The 27,023-nt window shown below is 39.2% G+C and overlaps 1 protein-coding gene across 3 annotated transcripts in view; it reads right to left on the bottom strand.

Annotated features, from left to right (window-relative positions):
• ARL15 (ADP ribosylation factor like GTPase 15) overlaps positions 1–27,023 on the bottom strand; it is a 224,634-nt gene that overhangs the window by 183,417 nt on the left and 14,194 nt on the right. The window lies entirely within an intron of this gene.

The following is a 27,023-nucleotide window of genomic DNA, read 5'->3' as shown; positions in this document are numbered from 1 at the left end:
AGCCTGTGACCTGTCCTGCTTAACAACTTAATCAGTGACCTGGGAAGAATCACTCTTGTCAGGTTTGCAGATGGCACCAAACTGGGGGGAACAGTCAATGCGCTGGAGAGGCCACCCAGAGGGATGTTAACAGGGTGGAGGAATGGGGCTTCATGCAGTTCAGCACAGAGAAGTGCCCTGGGAAGTCAGAGCCCCAGTCAGTGATCCAGGCTACACACGGCTTGCCTGGGCAGCCCCGATGCAGAGAAGTCCCTGGGGCCCTGGAGGACAAGCTGCACAGGAGCATCCTTGGGGCTGGCAGCAGCAAAGGCCAGCAGCATCCAGCGCTATAGTAGCATGGGCACAATCAGGAGATGGAGGGAAGTGATGTTCCCCCTTGGCTCAGCACTTCTTCGACCATACCTAGATAAGATACTGAGTCCTCTGGTTTGGGGTCCCCAGTCCGGGACATGGCCAAACTGCAGTGAGCCCAGCAGAGGCCCACCAGGATGCTCGGGAGCTGGAACACCTGCCTGGCAAGGGGACCCTGATGGATGGGGCTGCTTCATCCTGGAGAAGAGAAGGCTCTGGTGGCATCTCAGACCAGCCTTCTACCTACAGGCCAGTCACTGACAAGACACAGCAAGCCACAGCCAGGCTCCGTCATCACGGCTGGATGCCACACAACAGGCACAAGCTGAAACAAGACAAGTTCAGACTGGAGATAAAGGGAAACCCTTCTCCCTACAGGGACAGTACAGCAGCAGCACAGGTTGCCCAGAAGCACTGTGTGGTCTCCGTTCTTCGAGGTTTTTGAGACAGACTGCATAAAGCCCTGAGCCACGTGGCCTGACCTCCTCGCTGACTCTGAGCAGGAAGTCAGACTAGATACCCCCAAGATTCCCTCCAGCCGTAACTGTGGCGTGACACTGTCTACAGTGCTGTCAAGCTTCAATGCAAAACTGAAAATCTAGTGAGCTCTTTAACCTTTCCTTTACCTAAATCTTACCTGTTAATAGGTAACCAGAATCCTACAACAAACCCGACCCGTAAGCTGACAGCATCTTTGCAAAGCCGCTGTCATGGAAGAAAAACACAGAAAAGTTTGAAAAACCTAGTAATTTGGATCCACAAGCCTGCACGGTATCATCTTCCACTCTTCTGGAGACTGGGAAGGAGAGGCCTTCAGAAATATCATCACACTGTTATGTATGCCCATCATAGGTACAAAGAGAACTGCACTACTATTCAAGCAGGTAACACAGTAACAACAAAACAAAGTCACATGTGCCAGAACTCATTGCTGCTCCATCTGCAGTCAGTGTAAAACACAAATTGAAGAAAATCAGTACTGTACACAAAATGTACAGTTTTTTTGGATCCAAACCTGAATACATTCTTTTAAATATATGGCAAAAAAAAAAAAATCAGTTCCACAGATCACAGAACTTATCACAGGCAGAATATAAATGAGAAAACCTGCATTCACTTATATGAGAGAAAACAGGAAGCAGATGTGCTGCTGGCATGCAAAGTGGTAACAGAGCCCCTGTGTTAGAAGGAGAAGTGCCAGTGCAGCAGCAAGAGGTACATCACAACTCTTAACAAACAACGCAGGACATGTGAAAGCTTCCTCAAACCACTCAATGCATTAGCAGGGCCATGATGTTTGCTTTTGAAAAGGTCTGCTGTGTGTAGTCCTCATGCCAGGGATTACTGAGCTTCAGTAACGGAGGACTTGATTCTTGTATAAGTAAACTGATTAAATCTTAGTAGTGTGTACAAAGTTCTTTGGATAAGAAATGGCATATGCAACAGCTGTTGATCCTCCAATCTCCTTAGGAAGGAGGGAAGGCTCAGAGAGTGCAGTCAGCTAACAAGCAGGCTCTACAGCAGCCAGACATGGGGATGCGAGAAACAGTTAAGAGTTTCTGAAATGGCTGTAAGTTACAGGGATCTCGTATTTTAAAAAGCAAGTGGAAGGAACTGCATAAATACCAACTCTTAAGAGTAACCTTGAAAACCTCAACCTAGTATTTCCATAACAGACAAATCCTCAACAGTTTGAGGAAGGCTCACAAAGAACAATGACTACCACACAACCAATTATTACTGATAAGTAAAAGAAGATTTTTTAAAATTTTATTATTTTTTTTAGGTTTACCAGTTATTGGCCATTATATTCCCAACCCACACCAGAAACTCTTATACAGATTCCCAATGTTTGGAACAATCACCATCTCCTCTGGTTATTGACCTCAAGACTCTTCAGTGTTCAACCTCCAGAAGCAGAGCAATAGTGACTGATGAGGCCCCACTTCTAAGTCATCATCTTGAGCTCCACCCACGCTAACTACAGTGTCTGACCTACATCCATCAGAGCCTGGGAGAAAATTGATGTTACTGGGAAAATGACAACTACTAGGGGAAGAAATAAAAACTAAAATTTAGCATTTGACCTTCCTGTTCTTCACTTCCACAGACTCTTACCTACAACTGAATTTAAAATTCTGCCTCACTAAATTAGTAACTACATATAAACACACTGCACAAAGTCAACATGTTAAGACCCAGCAGAAAGGCTGTCTTCTTCCATAGTTGCACAATCTACACACTTCCCAGTTTTTCCTGTTGTACTGTCAGCTTTGTATGTGACCTACACTACAAGATCCTAAAAGCCACCTTCTATAGCAAGTTCTCTTTTGCCAATGGAAGAATTGTCTCAGATATGTAAGCAACTGGCAGGGGGAGAGATGTATACAAATAGGTACATGCATGTACATAATCGTTCCTACAGATCAGCCTATTACATATGCTCTCTAGACCTACTTAGCTGTTTTCCCCTTCCCTTACTGTTTTTCTTCCTTTTCTGTTTCCTTTGCTAGTTACAGGAAGTTTTCAGGTCTCTAAATACGCTAATTAAGAACCACATCTGTGCATGTGGTTAAAAAGCTTCACATATGGCAACACCAGAACAGTACAAGTTTTAATGTACTCTACAATGTTAATAAAAATCATTAACATCTTTTTCAATTTCCCCTGGGGAGATGCCAAGATGAAAAGAAGCATGAGAGGATGGCTACTGGTTGAAGGAAACCTCCATTTCCCTACTTCCTTCCTCCCACCCATCCCCTTTCCCTCACTCTGTGCCTCCTCCCTCTGGCAGCACAGAAGCAGTAGTTCAGACAGCTATCTCCCACAGTTTATTACCTACTGACAATAATATACTCTATGTTCAGTCTTAATTTATCACCATCCCACAGCTGCAAGACTGCATCATGTAGAAACCTTCTGACAGGCTGGGCTACCGTGACCTTCAGGGCATATCCCAGCACGTGCTGACTACCAACAAATGTTAAGGACCATAAAACCTCATTTCAGCATGGCAGGACACAGTGATCAAATCCAGTTCTACTCCGGATATGAATAAAAATCCACATGCATAATCCGCCTTTTCCAAGCCCAGGTTTTCCACTACAATAAAACAGAGGGAAAATGAGAATTTTCCAAGCTTTTTCCTGTTACACATTCCATTTTACTTTCTGCTTCCCAAAACTTTCCACCTTTTTTTAAAATTCTCTCAGAAGATGCAGAAGTGTAGTTCAAAATGCAAAAGCACAAATCATTTACACAGCACCAACATTTGCACACAAATCCTGGGCAGAGTAAATGAGTACAGTGAGTGAGTAAGACTTAAGAATGGTTTGCCGTCACACTGCTGCGTTTTCACAGTAAGTCATTATTTGAATCAACGTGTGCCTTCATGGCCCTTGCTGAACTCTGCACACCATACTATGCTGGATGGTGCCAGAGGACCAGTTGGTGTCATAAACACTAAATTCAGATTTGAAGTGACAAAGAAACGTCTCTGGCAATTACGTTTACATGTCCTTCTTAAGTCTTTTGACAGTGAGGCCAATGGTAATGCAACAATCCTTGACTCACAGACAACACAGCACAGAAATGTGAACAAGGCAAGAGATTTCCTCATTACAATCAGAAGACTGCCAGCTTGGTAAATGTAATTCTACCCCTGGTTCTGCCATGGAGTGGCTCTGTTAGAACACTTACACATTTCAAAGATAGATGCTATTTTAGATACCCAACGTGAGATGCTGGAGTGTGATTTAGAGAAGAACTAGTCACTGCTACAGTCAAGGTTATGGATCCATACAGAGAATGGATAGCACGTTTTCTGAGGCTGACAATTCTGGAAAAAAAATAATTCAAGAGGAAAAAAATTAAGTCTGAAATGGGACATTAAGTTATTAGACTGTTTAGACTTCAGGTATCTATGCTTCGTTCCATAGTTGAAGAAATTTTACAACCTCAGAGACATATGAATAAATAAAATTCAGCATTTGTGAAGCATCCAAGCATAGTAGGAATGACTGCCACAGAAAGACCCATAAAATCATAGTCAAGGTGGATTTTCAGAAAGCTTTCTACGCAATACTTTGGACATGAAAATCAAGTGGTCATGACAGAAAAAGAATAGCCTTGTATGGACAGGTAATTGGTTAAGTGGCAGGAAACAGAGGGTAAGAGCACATGGTCAGTTCCTGCAGTGGAGGGAGGTCACTTGCAAAATTTCTCAAGGATCTGTGATGGATCTGCTGTGGCAAAGGTAAGCAGTGAGCAACATCCGTTACTCAAAGCAGTACAGACTAGGGATGCATGGAGGGACACTGTGAGACTGAACAGACAGCAGAATGGCAGGTGACATGAAAAAATAAAGTGATCTACATGGAGGGAAAAAAACCTGCAGTCCTAATAAGCTGATGGGGGGGTCTAAGCTGACTATTACATAACTTCGGAATGAGATTTTGGTTTATGACAGTCACATGAAAACAGCAGTTTGGTCCTTGATGGTTCTCAAAAAAATAAATCAAGTGTTAGAAGTAAGGACAGGAACATCATCAAGCCATTGTATAAATCTATGTTTCAATCTATGTTTATACTGAACACTGTATTTTTTTTATTCCCCTTAACTCAAAAAGGGTAACAGAACTGGAAAAGGTTCCTAAAAGGACCAAAAGGATGATCAAAATACAGAATAGCTTTTCCTTCTAGAAGAAGTCTAAGCAATCTTAGGGTTTTCATTCTGGGAAAGAGAATTTTGGTGAGGTCTGACAAATTTATGAAGTTTTAAGTGGATTCTAGAGGGTGATGGTACCAAGTAACTGCATACTGTTTCTTCCAGTACAAGGATTAAAAGCAGTTGAAATAAACTCATTGGAGATAGCTCCAAAAGGACAGGTAAATGTAGTTCACCTGTGGAACCAGCAGGTCATTGGCAAAGAAGGCTGTGGATTCTGCCTAACTTCACAAAGAAACTGGACATATTCAGAGATGTAAATCTACTGATGTTAGTAAGAACATAAACCACAACCAACTCCAAAATTGCCTGTGCTTAAAAGAGCTGGAAACTTGTAAGGTATCAGGTAACAGTAGCACATACACTTTTCTTGTTCTTGCTCCTCCACAGGCATTTGCACTGCTGGTCAAGAGACATATCTGGATTGATGCAATATGGCCATTTTTGTGTTCTAATTCTGCCTTCAGAAAAGTGTTCAAATAGGAGAAAAAACATGAGGTAACACCACCTAACTGTTTTTCTCCACAATTGTTAGCAGCAGCTAATTAAATTACCACCACCCATCCTGTGCAATGAATGACTCATGGGTCCTATGGGGAAAGGAAGAGGGGAAAACAAAGCAATGTAAGTAATTAAAGACTACACCAAAACACACATGAAACAGAAGGCAATTAGGGAGGATTAACTGCCTTGTACATTTCCCAATCTATGATAGCTTGGCTTTGCCACCAGACAGTTCTTACGTCTCCTGTGTACAGCTGCTGTTTCTAAAATGGAATAAATTAGTTTCCAGTGGTTGATACACGGGTCTTCTGATCGAGATTGCCACTCACACATCAGAATCAACAGAATGGAGCACATGAAGAATCTCATCTGCTTCCCTGGAAGACGACAACTGTGCAAGCTATCAAAGACAGTGTTTTAAGGTAAACCAGCTGATCTTACACTCAAGCAGGTACAGAAGCACTCAAACTATATTCTAGCAGCTAAGCTGGGCAGTCACACCTCTCTCCATCCATTCCAGGGCAGATCAAAGGTGCATATGACCATAACTGTAGATGTTAACCAAATAAGAAATCAGGTACCAGCACACTGACATCCAAGTGTCAGTCATCAGTACTGGAATACCTCACACACCTCTGGTATTTACAAAAATACTGCTGTAGAAGTTATTCTGTATCTTCTGCATTGGATCATAACCAGAAAGTGATGGCTGATTATGTGTAAAAACTGGGCTGAGTTTACTAATAGATGCATCTGCCAAAGGGTAGGCAAGATTACATTTCTGTTCTTAAATCCTGGGTTCTTTCCTAGGACAGAACCTCCCGAAGAGAGTAGAAAATGCTGAGTAGGGCTGAGTAAGTATACATAGACCACAACTCCAAAAAAGCTGATTGTTTTTAGAGACAGAGGTTTAGGGATTCAGTCTTAGTAGGAAGAACAAAACATGGATTGCCATGTGAATTTCTATGCCTGATGGTGCCTGCTAAGAGCAAATGTACAAAGGAGAGTTTAAGTATACATGTATAGGATTATGAAATACTGTTTGCAGGTTACATTATGAAAACCTGAGGTTTAATGTCTTCTCTAACGATGTTTGCTGTTCAGTGCAAATATGATTTAAATACCCATATAAATGTTTAATCCTTCAAATGCTTTTAAATTCTTAACTCCAAAACTTCTTGTAGCATAATGCTTCACTACATACTACAAAAAATGTGCAACATTTATTAAAAGGAAAAAAAAAAATATCTGAAATGTAATGTCTCCCTAGTTTTTGAAGAAGTTAATCCAGGAGCATATGATTTATTGCCTCTACAAAAACTATTCATTTTCCTCTTTAATGTCGCTGTTCTAAGGAGAGTCCCAAATCCTGCAGTAGCCTCTGAAACCACATATTCAGAGAGATTAAAAAATTGTCAGGTTTGTATTTTGGGTTTTTTGTGAGAGCTGGAGGTATTTTATTTCCATAGCATTTTAGATGAGAGATGGGGAAAGACCTCTGTCATGCTTTAGGTAAAGGAAGAACGGTTATTTATTTAACTACATCACTGTCACATTTTTAGCATCCATGTTTGCTCTTTGCTAAAGAAATGAAAGGGCTAGTAAGCTTTACTCAGTGGCAGCAGTCCTCTTTCCTGAACTGTCATAGCTTTGTCACTTCTCAGTTTCAATGTCAGGGTAACATCCTTGAAATATTTTGCTGAGTTACACACACAGACATACATGCACACAGCCCCATGGTTCTGGCCTTCACATGTAGTTACTTCATTCATTGTGCATTCATACTGCACTGGTCATTTATTTCAAATTCACTAAAACATGAAGCATTTAATTTCCAAGTGGGTACAGATTTCTCCCTTAGAACCCACCTAATGTGTTGTGTTCTTAATTGCAACATAACCAATTTCTGGATTTCATTAACCTTCTCCATTGAACTGGTATCTAAGAAATTTCTGTGTACAGTTTAGACAACTACATTGATTTATGATTAAATTTGTTTATATACCAAGACTATGTCAGACTATGGTTTTATAACACCCAATTCAATGTCATCTACAAGAGCCCACTTCCTGTAATGAATTACAGCTTTCAAATAGTATGTTGGTATCATAACATATGCCACAGTCTGTTCAACTTCCATATACCTACTCATTTAGTATCTGATGAAAGACAAAGTAGCATTTTAATATTAATTTTTATGCCCAGAGTCCATCAGTCAACAGATTCAGCAATATCAAGCAATACTTAAAACACACATCATTCACAATTGTTACTGAACTACTTATATTACCCTGGGAACAATTATCTACCTTTTGCTGTCAACAGCTCAGCCACTTCAGGACAAGGGAGTGAACTTCTACACCTACATCCAGAAATTGCAGCTGCTTCTCACTCTCCTGACCTGGAAGAAACAAGCTGCTACTAGCAGTTAAAGATAAGCTCACTAATCATTGGTAATGTAAGTGCTCAGTAGACAGCACTGTGGAATGGAGAGGACTATTTGAAGACACGCACACACAAATGAGTGTATCGGCAACATTTTTGAGAAACACCAGTAGAAGTTTAAGGAGAACAGGTGATCTTTGCTTCTTTTCAGTTCTCCCTGAATTTCTGTAAAAGTCTTGGAGACATTAGGAAAAAGAAACTAATGACTGATGTAACAGCTGAATGTCCACTTGAAAACTAAGGGCAGAGAAGGACTCCAGTCTCCCAGTATCCAAATACACACTCCTGGAAGGGAGAGGGTAACGACGAGCATTTCTCACATAGGAAATCAGTGGTTTATTATCACTCTCCTAAACTTAGCAGGATTTTTGTCGGTAATTTTACATGAAACCACACATGTTTTGAGTGGTAATCTCTTCTGAGTTTTAATAAGCAAAGACTGCTTTGAATCTGTGGTGTGTCAAGCCATCAGTCAACATCCACATGGTACAGAAGCGTGCAAGCTTCAAGGAATAGCTCTGCAAGATATGTTTTTTACGACCAGTCATGTAGCATACACAGTGAGTAGCAAGACAACTGAAGCAGACAGCAATTTAACAATACATGGCATGAAACAGTCAAATTAGCAATGCACAAGCATTAGCCAAAATAACGACTGGAGCTCAAGCAGAAAAACAGATCACATTCAGCTGAGTAATTTGCTTACAGTAAGAGTCATCACTGCTTCTGGTACTCATTTTCCAAACAAAGTGCAATTATGCCATAGCTAAAAGATGGGAATGCATATTCAATGGATTAATCTGTATGTCATTAGTTTAATTCAAATATTACTATAAAACAGACCCTGAGACTTTGCTTACACTACATTACTTTAGCCATCAGGAGACGATCAAATGCCACAGATGAGGAACTGACAGTATGAGGGTATTATCAGTGCCCAAGGCCCACAGTTAGGGTGCGGAGCAGGTAGAATACACTGCGCAGTAGGCAAACTGCCTCCCAACATACTGGAAATAAAAAAAGCAACACACCCTGGACAGTCTGACCTTGGAAAAAACATGTTCTTGATCTCAGACCTACCAGTCAAGTTGACACCAGTCGTGTGAACAAGAGATTAGGTAAGCATCTGAGAACATTTGAGACCACTGTCCACCATTCTTCACGTTCCTTCCAATGCTTCAGAAAAAGCTACCATAAAACTAAAAAATTGCTTAGAACAAGAATAAGCATTTTCCCCAAATCCTACAGATGACCAGAGAAACTGCTGAAACACAAATTTTCTCACCCTTCTCCCTCCTTTTTTTTTTTTTTTTTAATTTTTTAATCAGATTTCATGGAAAATTTCTCCAAGGATACATGTTACCAGCTTCTGAGAACCACAGCCCTTAATTTAGGAAAAGTTTTTAGTCATTATAGATTGAAGAAAACTGAACAGTGCATATTTGAAAAGCTGTGAATAAGGGCTCACAGAAACTTCAGAGAGAGGTATGAGAGGATTTAGCACAATTTAAGCGTAAGGTAGAAAACACTTTTGGTACATCCAAGATTAAGCATTTTGCTGACTCTTCCCACTTTTGGGAACACAGGACTAGATAGGATCACTGATGATCACTAATTTCCACCTTCCACACGAGTGGATAGGCACACAAAGATCTCAAATGGACTATCTTCAATGATCTCAAACGTTCAGTTTGTCCTGTTCTCCTATCCCCTGCACACATCATGAGCTGCAAATCATGTCCCAGCTCCCCAAAGTAGATTACAGATTGCCAGTACAAAATTCCACAGCCAGAAAACCAGAATTTGTCCAGAAAATAAAAAGGAGAAATTGCCAATGTTTTGAGCTTGACAACACCAGAACAAGTCTTTGAGGAACAACAACTTTCTCAGTCAGGAAGTGCAGTAGAAAAACACCCATAATAACCAAAGAGCCACAGAGAACTTCTAGCAGTCAATAGCTTACAGAAGGCAAGTCTCACAACTCGGGGCTTGGACAAGCAATTGAATTAAATAGAGGACTGTTAAAAAAAAGAAGAGAAAAATAAAGGGGAGTGGCCTGGGGGTGGGTGGGGAGAGAACAGAATGAGCCTTCTCAGAAATTGCTGCTAACATCTTGCAGACCCTGTACCTGAGACAGTAAGCATTACATTTGCAACAATTAAAAAGAAAAAGAAACCACCACAGAAATGGCAAAGGAAGGAGTGTACATGGCACACATACACCTCTTGGGTCTCAGAATCCTCCCCAAAATCCCCTGTATATACATAATAGAGGGGCAGCAATGCATAATGATTTTGATCCACAGACAAAACAGCTTAGCTCAAGTATCACAAGAGATCTTCCATTTAGAGTTTGAGAAGCAGGAGGCTGAAATACATTATGTCATCAAAGCAAGAGACTGAGGGAAGCAGAAGCTGAGCCATGGATATGCAGAAGTAAATATAAAAATCTTTAACACCAAGCAAAGCAAATGTAGAAGGTAAAGCACAAAGCCCTTACCAGCACTGACAGAAAAGGTGGTCCTGGCTTCCCTCAGTGATTCACATATTCATATGAAAGAGGCAGGTGTTATAAACCAGCCCTGAATAGATGGAGAAACAACCTCAGCTAAAACAAGATGGTCCATGGGAGAAGGAATTAGGAAATCAGAAAACCTATATGGTTAGTCAAGCGTAGTATTGCTGTGAGAATGATCTCAAATGTAATAGGGAAATGCAAATGGGTGGAAAAAGAAACGTTTCAGAGGAAAGCTAGTTGACTTTGCAGAGTAAGAGAATATAAAGCTTACAGCAGAATACAGAAGAATAAAAATACATAAGGCCTCTTGTGTGGCAACACCACACAAAGTGAGATAAAACTTCATACAAACTATTTTGCTGTGAAAAAAACCCACCCTAACAAACAAACCAACTAACCAAGCCCAAATTCATGCCCAGTGTGTGTTAAGTCTAAGGATACCTCAGTGATTCAAAACTAGCCTGTCTGAACAAGAGATAATAACATTGTCTCAACAAGATTGACAAGCATTGCTTTCCTGCCTTCATACAGAGAGATTTCACAACTCCCCGATGACAACCAATCTCAGGTTTTCCCATTTCCTTCAGGTTACATCAACCACGATTTGCCCTCAAGGTAGTACAGTATTTCCAAGATAAATATTAAACGAAGCGTCAAGCATACAGCCAAAGTCAGAAGTGGTTTCACATTCTGCCACTGCCCTTAAATCTGTCTATGGTAGCTTCAAAAAGTATTTCCCTGTTGTTATGTAGAATGTGCCTCTAAGAGCGATGGGCTATATGGAACAGACCACAGAAAGGCTACTGAGCAGGCACTTTTAAACAAAACAAAAATAAAATGATAAAGTGGTATTTGTTACAATAGACGAGCATGCAGTTTTGTGGAGATAACATTCAGCAGACTTGTGTTCACCTGCAGAGTAGGATTGCTATAAAAAGCAGAATCTATACAGTTGTTTTATCAACACAGTCTGTATGAGAAGTCTCTAGTCCAGTATTTGATCAACCATTCTGAATATTTTGTGAAGAGTTAAGAAAAATTTTAACCATTTTTGATTAAGAACTATCCATTTAGAAACCACCAAATTAAAGGGGGGGGGGGGGGGGGGGGGAAAAACAAAAAAACCCCACCAAACAAACAAAAAACCCACCCCACATTACTGTTAACATAAAGAAATTACAACACCTCAGCACAAGAGATTTTAACTTCTTTTTTTTTTCTTTCTTAAATGGTATGAATTCATCTTAAACACTGTCCGGAAACTAACGAAAGAACTCTTTATAAAAGGAAACTACATTTCTCAACATACAAGAAGTTGTGTGTGAGAAAGCTCCACCAAAATAAGCTCATATTGAATTATTATTTATATCTACATCCTGTTTAGCCATTTAGGAAAAAAGTTTAGTTCATGTTTTGCAGATCCCTTTGTGTAAAGCTTTAAAAAGGCTCCTGCTAAAAGAGGGAGGGCCCCGGCACTTATATCCTCCAATTCACACTGTGTGGCAACTTAGAACCTTCAACCTGTATTTCCCCAACAATAATAAAGCCATCCTTATCGTTTCCTCATGAAGCAGTTGGGTTTAAGCTTTAAACAAAGAAATACAAGGGGGATGCTGAACTACAGAAAAAAAATAGTAATATAATTGTTTATAGGCCTATGTAACTTCATCAAAATATTTTGACTGAGCCAAAACCAAGTTTTGCCAGAGAAGGCTATGTTCGTGAAGCAATAGCTCTACAGAAATGGTTTTCTATGGCTTTCTGTATGTTCCTAAGACTCATAACCTTTGAAAGTGGTAGGACTGGGCACAGAGATTGTGTAAGGAACCTTTTCTGGCTTAATTAGAGCTACACTGCACTGAAGTATAATTGAGATTTGCTTGCACTTTGCACAACTACTTGAAGCGGCAGGCTACTTCAGGAAGTTACGGCTTACATTCAGGAGGTCCTCATCTTCAAGCTAGTTAGGCAAGGATAGCACACCCTCTCACACTGTTCTACAAGGATGTTTCAGCATGCACATGCATCACCTCTCACAACTAGGTATTAGGTCTTTCAGAACCTGAAGCAAATTTAATTACTTGAGACATTGAGTCTTAATGAAAACACCTCTCCTTCACACACACATTTCTGAGAGCAACTGAGTTGGGTTCCTCTCAGAGACAAAACAGAGTCCAGCCAAACTGAGCAGGAGATGAAAAGCACAAGTAGAACCCCCTCATTCACACAGAATGGGGACAGAAGACAACAGCCAGCACTGAAATAAATTAACCAGCACAGAAATTAACCAGCAGTAGTACAGGTTTACTCATATTTCCTGAAACTTGAGGACATAAACTATTAAAGCTGACCACTTTTATTTCACATCACATTCTGAGAACGCTGGATAATAAGCCAAAATGAGTCTGAAGCATTTTTACAGCACAGAAGGTACTCCAGACACAGACACTCATCTGACAGAAACTAGCCTAAGACCTCTCTCTCTCTGGCTCCATACATAATTGCTTTTAATTTCATGTATTAGTATTGCTGGCTGACCAAGTAGGTGGTCATACACTAGAAAAATCCTGTATTTCACCACAAGAAATATGACTTGAAGTACAAATCATATACTGTATTTCTTTAAAATAGACCAGAATAAGCCTTATCTGCCAGGGCAGAGGGAAGGAAAAAAAGGTACCAGTTCCAAAAAACCACACCAAGCCCAATCAACCCTCAAACATACTGACTCACAATTGTTAAGTCCTCACACACTGAGAATGTTTCTTTAAATTACCTCCATGTCATGACCACTCTAAAATGTACTTCATTTTCTTACACTACCATTCTGAAGTATGCATTCTGCTCTCAGACTTTTTGAAAAAGATGTGTGTATGATGCCGAGTTCTAAAAACATAGCATTTTATTTCACATTTAGAGGTACTTCTAAGACAAAAACTGTCTATAGCCATCTGCTCAAATTATTAGATGTGCCTCATGTGACACCACACAAAAGCAGCTGACTCTTGTGTAGTTGGGCTTTATTTTAAATAAAGAAGCCATTCAAAATTAAATATTATAATAATGAATACATAACAATACAATCTCTCTCTGCTTTAACTCTACAATACAGGAACTAGCCCAAAACCAAATTATTTACTCAAATAAAAAACGTACTCAAATGTTGCTCAAAAAAATGCCAATAGAAATTTATTGTTTGGAAATTAGTTTTCATTCATGTGGTTCTCATTTTTCTGGGTTTGCTTTTACCCTGTTTTGAGCATTCATTCCACACTTCCACCATGGGGGTAGGGGAAGGAATATTCTTTCCTTCTCCCTAAACAACTTGCTGCTGCTTCTGTTTACTCTTGCACTTCATTCCACTTCTGGTTCTTTGCTGGGACCTGTTTTAAACAAGGGAATTAACATTACATTTCCTGCAAAATGTAGCACTCAAGCATTAATTCCACCACATAAAACAGTTTGGAACTTCTGCTCAGACTGTATACAGGCATTTTAAAGTCAGAGATTCTAAAAGCAGCTGCACAGTCTCTCTTAAACATACTGAACCAGCTGCATTTGACATAGCTCAGCTGTGCCATTTTAATAGTGACAGCATCGAAAATCACTTTCTTTGGTGAGTACTGCCATTTGTCCCTTTAGCTCACAGGGGCAATCCAAAATTGGTGAGTGAAATCAAGAAACTGTCCTCCATCAAAAATCACTAACCTTCTAATAGATTTTAAACTTCTAACTCAAATGCAGTTGATAAGTAGGATCACAACATTAAACTACAAGTTAACAAAAAACCTAGAAAACTGATAATAATTCTGTAATCTAATGTTATGTTAACGTGAAGTTATGAAAGATACCAACTGTCCAAGATCAAGTAACATCTGAAGCATGGCCTCTACAACTAATGCAGTATTTTTCATTAGAAAACCACGTATATTTGCATATATCCATGATGTGCAGCTGAAAATTTTCCTATCACAGTTAGAACCCACATATGACATCAGCTTCACAGTTTCCAACAAGATAAACAAAAAGATGCTTAACTTGTAGAGTATCCCAGAGCTATCTGTTTCAACTGTGTTAAAATACGCATTTTATTTGCTGGTTTACCTAACTCACTGGTTTACCTAACAAGCTTTTTGCCTGCCACCCCTCAACTTTATTAGCAAACAATTCAGTGTTACTGAAAGCTGAAGACAAGCATGATTTGGAATTTTGAGGGCGATCCAACTCAACTTATCCATCAAAATATGCAGCTACTTGTTCAAAAAAATCTGTCTCTTGGAAGTATTCATGTTTTTGCAATATTATTTGGAGTTCTGATGGTGATACCTATTTCTTGGTGCACCTTCTATGGTTCCTGAAGACATCTGAAAATGTACAATAGACATCATACTTCATTTATTATGTGAACATGAAACAGACATACAAGATACATATTTTATTATGAATTATGTAGCTAGATTAATATAAACAAATTAATATTTTTTCCAACTGGAATGTGGATTTCTAAAAGCTGTGAGAAACTACTTGAGCAACTGCCTTTTGGATAAACTCCAAACAAAACAAACAAGACAGAAGAGAAACCTTCTAGACTGCAATTAGTCTAAACAGAAACTTGCAAATAACAATAAATAGAAAAGTGGACACCTTAACTGGTTTGGAATCTGTAGTTTATTTACTCCTTCAAATGTAGCAAGGCAATAAACCAATGAATTTGTTTTGTATGAAGCAAATAACATCTGAACAAACACCAATCACTTTGATTCACAGTTCAACCACCTTAACCATTTTATGCTTATGCATAAAAAGTGAATTAACCTCACCCCCTCTAATTTAAGCAACAAAACACTCTCATGAAAGCCCTACAGGTCTTGCCTCTTCCTAAAAAGCTTAACCAAACAGCAAATACTTTCTATTAGACTATAAATCCAACCAGGCAGATTGTCCTGAATCAACTGACAAGAGCCTTCATGCTAGACAGGCAGTCATTGGCCTTTGGTTACTCTTAAGAAGAATGTAATCCAAACTTACAAATTGTTCAGATTTACCAGTTTTTAGCTGTGGAAAGAAACAGCACTACATCCCACAAAAATCACATACATGGACTCTAATCCTATAAACTGCTTTCCAGATTTTAAATAGCAACTTCCTTATTGTTATATCAGAAATAGTATGAGTTCTCTCTGTAACAAATCACAGCAAACAGCTGCACTGAAGTCAATTTGTCTGTATGTAATACAAGAAGTTAAGACCGGGCGCCTAATTTCATAGTGATTCGAGTTCTCTGTTAATCAAATACAATCCAATGACAGAAGCATTTACAATGGTTTTTCGTTCAAAGTATACTATTCTTCAGGGGAAAGAATCCTGTCACTATAAAAATCCTATCTTCCCAACTGCTACAGAAGAGGTGCAGAGTCACAACTGGTTTCTTAAGTCTCTTAAGAAAGAAGAAAGAAAAATCATTGAATCTGTTGCATGGTTTCACCCACTGTTCTGGGAACATCCAGGTATTTATGTTGTTTATATTGCCCAATAAAATCAAGTGCTTACACTGGTGAAGCTTATCATCTAAGAGTCTTTCCAGGTATCCTTGACAGAAGAGTGCCCATCCAGTAAATGATCCTCATCAAGTAATTGAATATATTCAGCACAAAATAATCAGCTTCTTCTGAGCCCCATTTTATTGGAGTAAATAAGGCAAAAGAACAAAGGAGATTTACATGGCAGCACCTCTGAACTGTAACCTGCTACACAACTCCTCACTCTGGCTGTAACTTTGGGGTTCTGTACAGAATGACCCATTGCTAGTTTACAGAAAGCTGAAAAAGTATATGACAACCAATTTCCAAATGACAAAGGAACACACTTTTCTCCTTGTTTGCTATGCATAAAATATGATAGAAAAAGAATGACAGAATCACGGAATGGTTTGGGTCGGAAGGGACCTTAAAGATCATGTGGTTCCAACCCCTCTGCCATTGCCAGGGATACCCTCCACTAGACCAAGTTGATCAAAGCTCCATCCAGCCTGGCCTTAAAGAGCTTAAACTGTAGTAAGAGATATTAACAGGAGATCTAGGTTCTATCTTAGAAAACCAGTGTGTAGAACAGTACAGCTAGTTGAACTCCAGAAGAGATTGCCAGGAAATTATAGAATCTGCTGGGTTTTTTTGAGAACCAGCCTGGTCAGAGCTGGTTTGGCCACAGCTCATCCTGCTTCCGAGCCAGGGCTGAATCAGATGACTCTTACTCCTTTCAGTCCTATTTGTTATGATTTTGTCTTGTGAATATGAAAAACAGAATATTATCTGCATCAGGGCAGACTTTGTTTCTGAGGCTTCTTGTACTTTACCAGTCAGTGACATGAAATCTTGCATTATCAGCAACACATTAATCCATTAATACATCTATCTATAAAGCACTTTTCTCAAATAAGCCCTTCTTTAAAAAGGAGGCATTTCAATCTTGACAAACCCAAAACAGGAATGTAAAAGACCCTTACAGAAAGACCTTCTTTGGTATACCAAATAACTCTTGCAAAGCTCCACCAAGAATCAAAGCTTACTCTTCATAAGAAATCTGCTTTCAGTACAAAACACAGGCATAACCATCAGAAAGTTACTAAGTCAGTTTAAGAGCTAAGGAATACATCAGTGCCCAGTGTCTAAACAACAACACAAAGACCTGCAATAGTTCAACTTCAACATACTGAACATATAATAGTAAAAATTTATATGCAGCTTTTATAGATAAAAAAAGTTTCGGCACCACGTTTGTTATGCACGCTGTCTTTTCTGTTCTCCACTGAACACTGTCCTTATTAATGGCAGAAGACCTTCCTTGCAGCAGTTGTTATGGCAAGCAGGCAAAACACATGCTGAAATAACACAATTTTTTTAACAAAAAATATTACAGTAATGAAGGGAATGGGATAAAACCCAGCAAGTTCTGAATGCTGGTCACATACAATACCACATCTGTGGGGAAAAAATAATTACTTAATCAGAACAGAATATTAAGAGAATAAAGATGCCAGTTTACCTGGCACAACTATCTTGACTTGAAAAGAAAGCTGGAAAGAGGTCAGAAATGGAACAGAGTAGTGACAACATGAAACCAAATGACATTCTTTGCAATATAATTCAAGAAATAGGGAAAATTACTAACAACTTCCTTCTTCAGGAAAAAGCTTTCCATACTACAGTGTTTCAGAAGGGAAAATCCCTAACTCACACAAAACAAGCCTATCTTTTCTCAATCCTATGCTAGAATTCACAAAAAAATTTGCAATCACAATATATTTTTTCTAATTATGCTCTAATTTCAACAGCAGAAAAAAGCTGAAGGTTAATGTCAGAATTCAAATGCCCCAACATCAATCACCTAAGGCACCATGATTCTGAACCACAAGATCTTGTCCAGAACTTGCTGTGGAGTACCAGCAAATTGTTTGCATTTTAGACATCAGTTAACCCTGCCGAGAAAAAAATAATTAGCCTGTGTCTCATCAGGAAGCTTGAAAGTTGAGCCGTTAGCTGCAAGATTCCAGCTCACAAGCAGAGAGAATAAGAAAACCATCAAGAAGAACAGCTCCACAGGCATTTCCAAACACATTCAGATTTCATAATTAAGAGCTTTATTCATATTCTCCATCTGAAGCTGATCTACCATCCACTAGATTATCATTAGAGTGTGATAACTTATTAATTCACATTACCTTACAGCCTCAGCAGAACACACACCTAAAACCTCCATTCCTTTTATTGTGGTTTTCTTGCTCATTATCCGGTAGTCATAGAACCTCACACTTCCACTGACTCAGCAGAGCTCATTTCAATGCAACTTTTTTATATACACACATTTAGACCTTCTTATTCATGGGGTATTTGGATTTAGAACTCCCTTCTATGAGCACCATGTTATTCTCACCTGTAAGGCTGAGGTCCCGCATTTGGGGTTCTCGTATTACTGTAGCCTCTGCTTTTTAATCTGGTATGTCAAGGTGTGCATTTTCACACTTGACCACTTTCAGAGTTACCTTCTTGTTCTAAGAGAGGTGTTACAGAGAAAAGCATTTCAGTACCCTTGAAACCAAGAGTTATTTCCTTCTAACATACCCCAGACATGACCCAACCTGCTCTTGTGAGCCTCTCAGTAGATTTTTTCTCTTCTACAGCAAATAAATTCAAGCAGAAAATACAAAATTCTTAAAAAGAGAAAGGCAAAAGCATCTGAAACACAAACTTTCTCTGTCAATAATCAAAAGCCTTTGTCAAGTTTTACTCCGTAGGCTCATTTCACTCTCCCTTCATCATTCCAGGATCTTTTGTCTATACAGTTTCAAATTCACAACAAATCCCACCTTGTATTCAATGTGTAGACAAGAAGTGCACATGGCACAGAACTTGCACGTTTTACACACACACTGCTGCTGTCTTTGATACATTCTGCCTGCCTGTAGTCTGCTTGTCACAGCAGAGACTATGCCAGGAATTGAACAGAGTATCAATCTCTGTGGGACTTCTAGGTACAACCCTATACAGAGTGGTTATTACTTAAGTGTACATAATCCAGAGAAATACACTGGAAAGCCTTCCATGTAATTCAAGATGACAACACCACACAGTAAGCAGATCTTCGGGAGAACACTTAACACCACACAGGCCTGGCTAAGAAACAAAGTCTCCCATGTTTTGGAAATGCATGCATTTTAGACTCCGGGAACAAACAACCATCTTCCATAAATTGAAGTGTATGTTGCCTGACCACACTACAGTGTGAACAGTGGTTAAAAGCCATTATTAATGGAATTTGAGGGAAAGGGATTCTAGCATGCAATTAATCTCAGAATGTTTCCACTGCACACATACCTTTCCGCCACCACCACTCACCCCAACAAAACTCTGTCCTAAAACTGGAGAAAATCAATAAAGCCGCACTAAGAAACAGTCTCAGGTCCGAGGGAAGTGAGTTGTACAGAATAAAAAGCATTATTTCTGCCAGTGGCAAGAAGTCAGATCTAACAGAGAAGGCCAGGATGAAGCAGAACGACATCAGAGAGATGAAGAAAATAAACGTGATGCTTAAGGGACCATTGAACAGGGCGGGAGTATAGAAAATAGATAAAATAACTGAACTGTGGGATAAAAGAGAAAAGACAATGACAAACTTTAGCAGATTACATTAAGGTAATTCCACAAACAGCTGAACCAAAAAAACGTAAACATGCAGAACCACACCACCTGGCTGAGTTTGGGATTTCTGGGGAGGTGAGGAGGGGCTTTTAGGCACTTTTGCCAAATCAGGTAACTGACACATTACCACAGAATGGTCAGAGATTAGGAGTATTTGCCTTCAACTTCTGCTAGCTACAACTACCTAACACAAGAAATCACCTCTGTGCAGTCTTGCAGCTCTTCTGCCAAGTCAGTTTATCTCAAATGGGACATAAGCGTGTATTTCATGGGACCTGGACTGAGGAAGGCCTGTGCACTGCACTACGTGTTTCTCTTCAACAAGAAGTAAACATACTAAAAGCACATCGGAGAACTGCCCCTCAAAGAGCAAGAAGATAAGCAAAAAGGATAGGTCGCATTTTGGCCTGGGATGCAACATTTAATAAAATAAATTGTGATTATGTGCTCTTAAAGAGGATGTCAAAAGGGTTGGGTGAAACAAGGTGGGTCTAGCACTTTAACTGAAAGTATTAAATACAGCTAAGATATGCAAGTTGCAAGTTTGGGATACTGCTGCCCAGGGAGGTGCAAGAGATTTGCCTACATTCGTGCAGGCAATTGTGGCAACACAGAATCAGAATTTTAAAGTCTTGGTCACGACATGCCACATGATAGCTGTAAGTAACCTCTGCTTTGTAGGACACAAGACATCCTTGACATTATTCTCACATCTTACTAATTCTGAAGCCTATTGCTCAGAATGGCATTTGAAATACTAATACGTTTAATTACTCAAAAGCTACCTTTTGAAATATAAGTATGTATATTTATACACATTTATACCACTGGAACCATTGTATAAATAATAACATTAAATATATAATGTATTGTATAAATAATAACATTGTATAGATAATAACATTATCTATTAAACACTGTCATTTTCTACTCTTCAACAACATAATACCCAACAATATAAAGCCATTTTAAAAATTCAATGCAATTTTGTGCTATATAAATCTTTGCCAATAAAAATAAAGTGGCACTCTTCTAAGGTCTTCATATTAGATAATATAAATAGGTTTAAGATTTGTGTGAATCAAACTGATCAAAATAAAAAAAAAATAAAACACTGAAATAGAAGGCTATTTATAGAGGGCGATCTACTTTTTAAAGGATGCTGCAGAACAGCCTTCCCAAAAAACATTTACGGCTTTAATTACACAGGGACACAGTCTCAAAGCATTTTGAAGACAGCAGACTATAATTATAAAGAAGAAGTTGCAGCAAGAAATTCAGCAGACCACTTTAAAATGTAACTTCAACACCTCAGCAAACATTTTAAACTTTATGGTGAGAAGAAACATTAAAAACAGCAAGGACAAACACATGCTAATGTAGAGAATCAGAAGGGTAATTGTAATTTCGTGCCCCACCCCCACCCCCCAAAAAAAACCCCAAAAAACCCAAAAACCAACCCAGATGAAATTTTGTGGCATTTGATGCACTTCCTTTAATTTTTCCTCCTACCCTCTTGTACGACCTCTTCCCCTTAAAGATACCTATTCTTGAACAAACGCATTATGTCTTCAGAAAACAGAGTTAAACTATTTACAATACTAATCATAATAGTAACATATCATTGATGCCCTCCGGATACAGTGTAAGCATGTTCATAGGGAAAGGCAATGTTTTATCAAAAGTCTAAGGAAAATAGACAAGCTTTTGAGTTCACAGTATCAAAACAAGTTTAAGACCTGAAGAACAGATTGATCCCACTGGTGCTGTAACATGACATCTTGTTAAAAAGTAATTATCCTTCAAGAAATATAATTTCTAATACACTGTGGCTGTCCAGCTGCTGTTAAAGGCAAATACAGACTAATCAGAAACAATCTCCAATCTATTACTAAAAAACACCACCACTTTTGGGAAGAGTGTGAGCAACAACAGAGTGTGAGCAACAACAGAGCAATGCAACTAGAAGAGATATATGCAGATACTATGAATTATATATATATTACTGACACTTGCCATTTCCACTTGCAAACCACTTGTTAGATTCATATTATGTAACTGTGTAAAGTAGAGCATATGACTGCACCCATACACAGAGAGCAGTGCATGCAACTTTTAGCACAATCCTAGGGCAATCTTTTGCCATAATTTAGAATTGCCCAGCCAGACTCCAGGAATTCTTGCAAATTAACTTGCTTTTCTGGTAACCTTATGGCTACGCATAGTCCCAACCTCTAGTCTACAGTATGTGAAAGAAAAAAAAATCATTGTCACTGAAGAGGCATTTCTAGTGGTTTTGACCCCTCAGTAATTCCAATGATACAGCTAACTTTGGATTTGTACACTTGCCACTTAGTAATTCAACAAGTCCCACTACTATCTTTCCGAGTCCACCGCCACAGGGCAGCTCAAATTTCAAGCACGTGATATTTTTGATAGCAGACTGCCAATTTTTAATACCTTTGCTTTACAATGTACTTGCAATTTACATCTTAAATCCGTCATTCATTTTAAAGAATTATTTTTTTATTTTTATAATTAAAGAGGCTACTTTGCAAACTACAAAAAAAGGATGCTCTGCAGAGGCCATCAGGAAAATTCTGTGCTCACACAATCACCCTTTGCATCACTTGAGCTGACAGGAGTTGTTTATTTTTCATGCAGACCAACCACTGAAGGCAAAACCTGACATTTTGCCAGTGCGTTACACAACTGTTTTCTGGAAAGAAAGCACCACTGAAGAGCAGGAATCCTAACTTCCAAAGGGAAGATGCAAAACAGTATTATGTACAGGATAACTAATCACATAGCTTTGATAAACACAAACTGAATGGCAACTTCTTTGAACAGAAGAGCTTTAAGAGTCTTGTAATGAGGATCTGGGCTTTTTTCCTACTCCTTCCTAAAGTTAATGGTCTATGGAATAGCACTGCTGTTTTCTAGAGCAGGAAGAGGCCATCAAAGACCAGACACAAGAAATACAACTCGAGTTCATAATGTTCCTAGTTCAAGACAAACCCTGTTGCAGCTTGCAAGTTTGTCCATCAGACATTTCACTCTGAAAAAAATTAACAGGCCAGTTTGGCAAACCATACCTTTCCCAGTGAAATCAGTAACTACTTGTCAGAGGTTGTCAAAGGGCTGCAAGTACAGTGTGTATCAGTTAATAGCTAAGGGCAGTAAGGCTGTGGCACCTGCATTGGCTGGACCAAGCTGCTGAGCTCTTCGAGCAGGTAATGTGAGCTCTGACCACAAAGGGAGGCTGATCAGCAATTCAAGTACAGTTTACTTTAACCAGTGAACTCTGGGGAGAGAATGGGTAGAGAATTTTATTCTGATCCTCACTCCTGGCCCAGCCTTGATGATCTCCTACTTCACATGTCTTTAATTTCCCCATTGGAAAAAACAAAAAACTAAAAAAAAGTCACAATTCTTTATTTCACAAAAGCAGAAGGGAAGGTCTCATAGCAAGAAAACCCACAGTGTATCTTAACATACACACACACAGAACAACACATGCATCAGAAATTTCTGGCTCTTTCTCCTGTTTAAGTAGGTCGCAACGCACACCACAACCAGTATGGTGCAATCAGCTTGACTGCAGATTTGCAGCAAAATGGACATACTCCCATTAAACGCAAGTCACTGCCAAGACTCGGGTGATAGTAAGCACCTCTTATTTAAGGCTGGAAGTTGAAAATATTTATACCTTTCCTTTCCAGCAGTCTACCCACAAAATATCAACAGTGACTGTGAATGGAATTGTCCACATTTCCCAAAGGGTAGCACATAAAAGAATTTTTCCTGCTGCCTTTTTGTGCCTTTGTTTTGCTGCTCGTGTCAAGGACATGACATGGGAAAGGGAGGAGTAGACAGGATATGCTAGATGAGCTCTGTTGCTACTTTAACTTTGCATTTTCCAATGGGAAACCACGTTGGGGAGAGGAAAAGTCTCACAGGAAGCTTTCCATACTGTAAGTCACAGGCTGGCTGCTGAACCTTTCCAAACATACTCCCATATTACCTCCTATTCCATGACTGCCTTTAGATACTGCCTTAGTTGGTTTCTCTTCTCTTAAAAGCTTCCCCTCCACCACTTCATGAATAAATGTTGTTTTGTTCTAACGTCAAATTCCTTAAAACACCAGCTGCTTCCAGTCAAATCATTTCAAGACATTATCGTTATAAACAAAGACAAATCTAAGTTAAACCCAAGTAAACCAGAGAACTAAAAGCACATTTGCATCATTTACTATACTTACCATATATAAACTATAGCAAGCACAGCTGTATAAATGCATCATTTATTTCCACATCTCACTGTGCAAATTCAAGCCAAGAGGCTACTAATACCAAAATATCCATTACTCAACATTTTCAGGAAGACGCCAACATTGATGCAATGCTGCTATAGTACATCACTTTTGCCACACACAGCATCTAAGAAGCAGAAAGCTCTACAGAGGGCTTTTGTTATCCGTACTATTCTGTTTTTAAATGAGTGTTTTCTGATTGTTCCTCTATTGATGCCATACTCTGCAATCAAGGAAAACTGTTATTTTTTTATTTCCTGAGAAGGAAAAAATGTTATTTTCCAGCGTATTTTTTTCTAATGCATACCAAAGGACCATGCTTCCACTAAGTCTCCTTAGTTTTTCTGCATGGTTCTCACCACTGCACAGGTTTCTATCCTCGTTTTGTTAACCAAAACAACAAGCAATTGGAGAATTACTATTTGCTTATTCCTTGGAGTCACATTTAGGGGGTAGGGACAGAAAAGAATACCTTATTACCCCTGATGAGAAAAGCTTACTATTATATGCAAACAGTTTAGAAGAAAAAAAGTCTCAAAGCCTAGTACAGGGTAACAGAGAAGCTTCTTGAAAAGGTGTGTAGCCATACAATCGTGCATGTTGTTTCTGAGGTTCAGACCCAAATACCTGTAGAGGTGGCAAACATCCCATCATAAAAACTGTCTTAGAAGACAAGGAATTTTGGAATATTTTTCCTCTGAAGTTCATGTAGGTTTAACTCTCCAGCATTATTTTATTAGGATTTTTACCTGGTTAAGAAAATTAAATCAGGAACAGAAAGGAAGTTAATGATAATGCAGCTATAAGCTTTGGTACAAACTGTCATATGCTTACAATCTCCAGTCATGCAGATTCAAGTAATTTATCTGCCTGTTCCCACACTTCCAACAGACACATCTCACTCAGACACCAGCATGGTGGAAGAAGCAGAAACATGCATCTGAAACGACTGGTACTTCTGCCAGAAGGTACCAGCTGTGTAAAAGACACAGAGGAAATGTGGTTTTATTTTGGTTGGTTGATTGGTTTTTTTAATCTACAAAGTTTTCATTCAAGGTTATGATATGTTTTCATTTTAGGATACACACCTTTCGGCTTCAGATCCTTATAAATATCTGCACAGTTCTTACACCAACCACCTCTGCTTTTCTACTTTCCCCTTCCAGGGTATACCCTTCTAAGTAATCTCATCTGGTTTAATCCCCCAAAGCGGGCATCACATCTATTTGTGCACTCATGCGAAGATCTATGTTCTTCCCAGCTCAACACAACCAACTTTTATCTCGTTAGACATGGTGGCTGAAGGCAGCACAGACTCTTTTGCCATGGATAACTATACAGACCTTTCCTCCATTTCATAATCTGTACAGGTCTGAAAAATAGGAAGCCTAATTAACGGAGCAGTGCAGCTGAAGTAATGGGTGCTCAACAGCATTACTGATAAGCAGCTTGATAACAGACTAACAATTGAGATGTCTGTAGTCCAAAGGACTAAGAGCCTTTGCAAGATACTTGCAAGATACTTGCCGCACTGTATGAGGGCGTGCAGAACAGGAAGTTTCCAAGTAATACAGCACAAACTGAACACATGGTGCTAGTAAGGACTGGCAGACCGCTTAGCTTTAGCATAATAATCAATCAATCAACAAACAAACAAAAAAACTATTAAATCTGCAAAACAGCACGCAGTAAAAGATAAAAGGTATGTATTAAATGGGGCATATGAAACGGAGTTTTCTAGTTTGCTTCTGGACATCAGTAGGGAGCACCACACCTGCTAGCTGCCAGACACCTGAGCAACAAATCCAGTGACCAAGCTAGATGACTGAGCATGAGAGGGCAGAGTGTGGAGAGAAGAACTATCATGCTGCACTTCCTCATAGCCCTCACTATCACCTCACCTCTGCCTTTACTCAAATACCAAAGCTGTCCAAACCCACTCTCCGGTCAGATTCCCTGAAACTTGCCTTTCCCATGATAGACATTTCTATGTAAGCAAGTACTCTTGGCACCTAGCATTTTCCTAAATGAATTATTTTATCCTTCAGTTGCACTTTACATGGGACACATGTTCTGCCTCTATACTGCGGCCACAACAGTGCACCTCTGGATGCTCTCAAGTCTACTTCATCATTCTCCTCACTTTCCTCCCTTAAGCACCAGCAGTCAATGAAATCAGTTCCTCTTAGCATTTTCATAAATGAAGCTAGCTACCTCTTTATACTTTTTAATGGAAAATGTTTGATGAAATTAAATATTATGCTGCCCCAAAGGTCACAATGAGACATCAGTTATCCAACTATCACTATAACTGCAGCTACCAGAACTTAGCAGCACATTACCGTACATACACCGCACTTACCTATTTTACAACAAAACAGAACCAATTATTGTCAGAGGGTGTATTTTGCTATACATTATACTTACTCACACCCAATTCTGCAATATACACACATTTATATTTGGGCATCCTCTCAAATTAGACAGTTCACAATAGCCTTCTAAAGACCTGGCAGATGGTTTGCGTAACTTGCAGGCATTAGAACCTCACACTGTAACTCTCTCTGATCCTTCAGGATAAGCATATTCCTCTCACATGGAATTTGGAGGGAGAAAGTCTCTCTAAGGAACTTAAATACCACAGGAAAATATGCCCTTGACTTTGCCAGTAGCAGTTTCCTCCATGAGGATTTTGTCCATGTTGCCCAAATCTGTTATTTTCTACCATTTAGAAAACAGTGGTATAGATGCTGAAAACACAATGCAGGCAAATGCCATGGGGAAAAAACATCCAGCAGGTATTAAACCCTACCAGGAACCAAATTCTAAGAACAAAAGCAAGTGTTAAGCTTTAACATTTCAACATTTAAGAAGGACTTAATGGTGGTACACAGTCCTTATCACAGTTATTTAAAAGTCACCCACACTTTTGACTGTACAGCCTCATAAAATGGGAAGTGGTATGCACCAGGC

Source organism: Falco rusticolus, chromosome Z (assembly GCF_015220075.1).
Source record: "Falco rusticolus isolate bFalRus1 chromosome Z, bFalRus1.pri, whole genome shotgun sequence".
Taxonomy (NCBI): domain Eukaryota; kingdom Metazoa; phylum Chordata; class Aves; order Falconiformes; family Falconidae; genus Falco; species Falco rusticolus.
Note: the sequence above shows the minus strand (reverse complement) of the source record. Positions and strands in the feature narration are given on the sequence as shown.